This window comes from Carassius gibelio, chromosome B23, assembly GCF_023724105.1.
Source record: "Carassius gibelio isolate Cgi1373 ecotype wild population from Czech Republic chromosome B23, carGib1.2-hapl.c, whole genome shotgun sequence".
Taxonomy (NCBI): Eukaryota; Metazoa; Chordata; class Actinopteri; order Cypriniformes; family Cyprinidae; genus Carassius; species Carassius gibelio.
The window spans coordinates 23,498,373-23,503,136 of NC_068418.1; the positions used below are offsets into that span (position 1 = coordinate 23,498,373).

The following is a 4,764-nucleotide window of genomic DNA, read 5'->3' on the forward strand; positions in this document are numbered from 1 at the left end:
AGAAACGTCATGTAGCTTTTAAGGTGCTAAACTATTTTACTTTAGAAATATCTCAAATCATTTGGCAAAGTAATATAGACATGTAATGTGGTCAAGAGCTTCCTGGAACTGCGTTTGTTTAAAATGCGTAATTGATAAGTGTTATAATGCATTAACTTTGGTTAGAATTATTGATGAAATTGCACAGCACTTTATAAGACATAATTAATAATACTGTACATATAGGCTCAACGTAAAGTGTTACCGAAAGCAGTAAATAAATAAATAAATAATGAAAGGATATTATTGTTTTATTTCAATATATTTCAAAAAAATCTTTAGATATATTTATATCACACAGTGTGACTTATTTAATAGTTTATTTTTTATTTGCGAGGTGAAATAAATCATACATATACACTGTTAGCAATTGATGTAATTTTTACAATAAATTTTACAACAACGCACTGTATTCATGTTTTTGTTGTAAATCCAAATGCATGATGGGAAATTAACGGACAGTCCTGTAAAATTATTGTAACTACACTGTAGAAGCATTTTTTTACAGCAACCGCATAGCATTGTGGGATCGCTGCTGTTTGAATTTTGAAATTACGCGGCCAACGGACGGTACCAGAAGTATTTTAACATTTTTTTGGAAGAAAGAACATGTCTCAGGTATGTAACATAAAATTTGTTTTATAAGTCTTTATATATTAATACTGGTGATCTGAGTCAGTGCTGATTGTTTCATTTGGTATAATTCAGTGGAATAGGGTGAAGTTAGTTAAAATCGCGTCTTCATACTCTATCCAGATTTACATCGCAAGAACTTTACCCAGAAACTATGGACTTTGAGCTGGAACTCGGTGTGCTTCCACCGCAGCTTCCATGATCTAAATAAAGTTATGGGTAAAAAAAATGCCCCTCAGAAAGTCCCTGCTCGCGAGGTACTTGTTCAAAGGTAACGTTACTGAACTTTCGGGAGTGGCAATGCAGCATTGTAATTTCAACCGCCGTTTCTTTTGATAATTTTTGAAATATTACTGTCATCGTGTCATGAAAGGTATAGTGTTTTAACTATTTCAGGCGAGAATGTAGTTGTTTAAAACTCAAATATGCGGTTTATTTATAAAGACTGCGTCTATTAAAAAATGTGTTTCGCTGATGTCGGAGACGGTCAACTCCACGCGATCAGCGGGAGCTCAGTGATCATTAATCCGTCGGGAGCACTCTCAACTCGGGTAGACATCTGACATTTGCCGCTGGCTGTGATGTCTCTTTAGTGGTAAAGCATAAAATATAATTCGTTTTGGGTGAACCGAACAGGTAATCTTTGGTCTTTATTCAGTTAATCTTTTAATATGTTAAAATGAAAAAAAGGAAACAATAGGGTACTGTTTGGTATAATATTTTGTTTTATATTATGAAGGCCTAACGTTACACATTTCCTTGAACTTCATTTCTGCGGCTATTAATATGTTTAACAAATTAAAATGAGAACGAAAGGAGGCAGTGGTGTTTGATATCATATTTCGTCTTATTGAAATGAGGTGGGGTCGGTGGAAACGCGGCATAACCGTACCACGGTCATGAATGGTCAAGGCAGAAGGAAAAGACTGCGCGGGAACAGCTGTAGACTGTCCGCAGGATCAGCTGCACACTGGCTGCTAGATGGAACATATGTTTGCTTGCTTTAAGCCCTGTTAATAATTGTCATATGGTTATATGTCAAAGAAGAAAGGAAAGGCTGTAATTCAACATAATCCTATTGCATCCTTAAAATGCCTAGTCTAAATTAGGAAAAACCATACCATAACTTTGTCTCCCACCTGATAAAATTGGTACTTTTGCCAATTCTGCCAATACTGCCACTCATGCATGTGTAGTGAAGGGTTCTAGTGCTCTTTTAGTTATCATATTGTGTATGCATTTCAGGAGAGGCACTAAGTGCAGACAAATGGATGATGTCTTTGGAAGGGACAACTGTGATGGGGCCCCACAACAACCTTCTGAATGGAGTGCAGCGACCTTCGCTGTCTACGTGTCTAACTAACAGTATCCTAAAGAGGCCTCAAGCACTAAAGGTATGTTAAAACTGTTTGCACACTTATAAAGAAAATAGACTCTACGATATACTCTATGCATTGATGTCAAAAGACAGGTTTCCATCCAATTCCTTTGCACCTTTTAAGCGCATTCGTAGAAATTTGGCAAAGAAACCCTATAACTGGAGAGCATTTCCATCAGCTCTTTTATGTAAATTGGAAATGGACAGGAGAGTAGTCATGAAACGATGTGGGATCAAAACTTAAGGGGCAACTTAAAACAGCCGATAGAGTTGCAACAAATGTGCATTTATGTTGCATTTATTAGCAAGTCAATCCACATAAAAAGTTTTATTCACATTAGAATATTTTCTGTGAATTTGAACCGTTTCCATTCAGGATTTTTTTGTTTGTTTTCAAAATGTTAAAATGTGCATTAAAAAGCTGGATGGAGACAAAGCTAATGCTATTAAGTGTCTAATATAGAGTTGGTATTGCCCTGCAAGACATTTATGTAAACACAGAGAAGTCTGACAGACAGCAGTTTAACATTACAATTTTCATTAAGTAAATTTTGGGGGTTCAAGTCATTAGATGTGATTTTACTTTTTCCTTTCTCTTTGGAGTGTTACAAGCTCTTGGTGAATGAAGAAGATCTGTACAGGGTGGCCATATGCACCGTTCATACGGGACACGTCCCCGTCAGGATTTTAATATTGCCTAAAACATCCAGGTCGATCGAGAGCTAAAGAGAGCAGAACAGACAGCTCCTTAAGCTTTTGAAATTGCTCTCATGTGTTTGTTCGTTCGTTTAAATTGAAGCGTCACTCTTAAACACTGTTTCTTTAAAAAGGGAAACTACTTTGTTTGGCCTTCCAAAAGAGAATACGACTAGAAATCATGTTTATATCACCTTTATAATGGGTTTTGACATTATAATGAAATAAACATTATATTTAAATGTTTGTCTCGTTGCTTCGGCCGGAAAGGCAAAGTATGTTAAGAGGCATAACATTTCAGTCACATTATAGATAGATTGGATAGCTGGTCAATCAGAGCACACTTCGCTTTTCAGAACGATGAGCTTTGTAAAAATCAACACGTTTCAGAAGGCGAGGAGAGGAGTACCTGTAGAGGAGAAACAATAATGTGTTTTTTTAACCTTAAACCGCTTAAACATTTCATTACAGCAAATACACAAAATAATGTTCTTTTTAGCAACGTCATATGACCCATTTTGTAGACACTTTTGTCCAAAGCGACATTCAATTTACAGTGCATACAGTGACATTATATATTTAAGAAAAACAATGTAAAAGCCAATGTAATTCTAAATGTTATGTTGTTAAATGTGTTGATGTTAAATAAATACATCAACGTCATTTTTTTACTACAATGAAAGTTTACTTATGTTTTTTTTTTTACACAGTATTTATAATTACCTGATATGAAAACTTGTTTTCACTCTCTTTTTTTCAGAGCTTTTTGTGGAATCGATTCCAAGATGTCAGCAAAGCAGTGAAGAGACGGGGGATCAACGCACCTGTCTGCACCTTATTAAGAAGACTCCTGGGTTTTGAGTTGATGGGCTAGTATTGATGCCCACCCACACCCCACAGCTTCCCCAGTTCAAGACTGGTTGGGACCTTTTGTTATTTATTACCATGTTCCCCCTGATGATAGACTGTCTGGACGTCTGGAAGTGAGCTAGATTCTTCAGTGAAATTGTAATTTTATTTGTATGAAGAAAAAAAAGATAAAATAAGTTTGTTATATGTGATGTTGCATAGTGTGTTAATAAAAAAAAATAATAAAAAGTTGCCATTGTTTTGGTTTTAATTTTGGAAGATGGAAAATTGCAGTATTTTATTATTTTGAATTACAATATTGTAATTGTCTCCTGTAAAATTACAGGAAATTCCTGGCAACTGAGTTGCAGTAAATATACAGGAAATTAAAATAAATTACAGCATTTTACTGTAATAACGCTACTTTAATCACAGTGGCACTGCTGTAAAAATACAGGACTCTATTGTATTAAAAAAACAATATATTACCTGTATATTACTTGCTGTAAATTCACGGCAATTAGTTGCCAGGAATTTCCTGTAAAATTACAATAAATTTTTAACAGTGTAGTTCTGTCCAAACACAATTACTAATTTACTCTTCATTTGTGTGTGCTGTGTGATGATAACATCAATGATTTATTATATTTGCAATATGTAAATACCAAGTTTGTTGAGGTGTTTCTTAGGTAAACGGTTTCAAATCGCTCACTTATGTAGTTGCATTTTGCTGTGCTACCTTGGATATGCAATATACAGCAGGCTTACAAAGCTAATTGTATTTAGTTATTTATTAGTTTATGTGTCTATTTTAGCCTCGAAGAGCAGACATCCCCCGGTGCCTCAGCTAGATATGGCAGACAGATGCTCTCTACCGTCTAATAAAGTCAGGATCACAAATAATAAGACCACTAAGAGTGAGGCCTGGCAGAGGAAAGGTCACGGCCCTGGAGGACACGTTACAGAGGAGCGCTGAAGTTTTGATGGACATCCAGCGACTGTCCACAGAAAAAGCCACAATGATCCATCCGTACTGGACAACATGCCATTAAACTGATGAGATCATGCTCACTGCTTGAAGAGAAACAGCTGCCCACGATCATGCTCTATTATTATGACTGTTTTCTATGCATGTGCTATAATGGTAATTTCAAAATATTGATTATGGA

The 4,764-nt window shown here is 35.6% G+C and overlaps 1 long non-coding RNA gene across 1 annotated transcript; it reads left to right on the plus strand.

Moving 5' to 3' along the window:
- The first annotated feature begins 401 nt into the window (after window positions 1-401).
- Window positions 402-3,968, plus strand: LOC128012046 (uncharacterized). Its single transcript, XR_008182695.1, has 3 exons — window positions 402-657; window positions 1,918-2,066; window positions 3,507-3,968. It is a non-coding gene; the product is annotated as an uncharacterized LOC128012046 (long non-coding RNA).
- The last annotated feature ends 796 nt before the right edge of the window (window positions 3,969-4,764 follow it).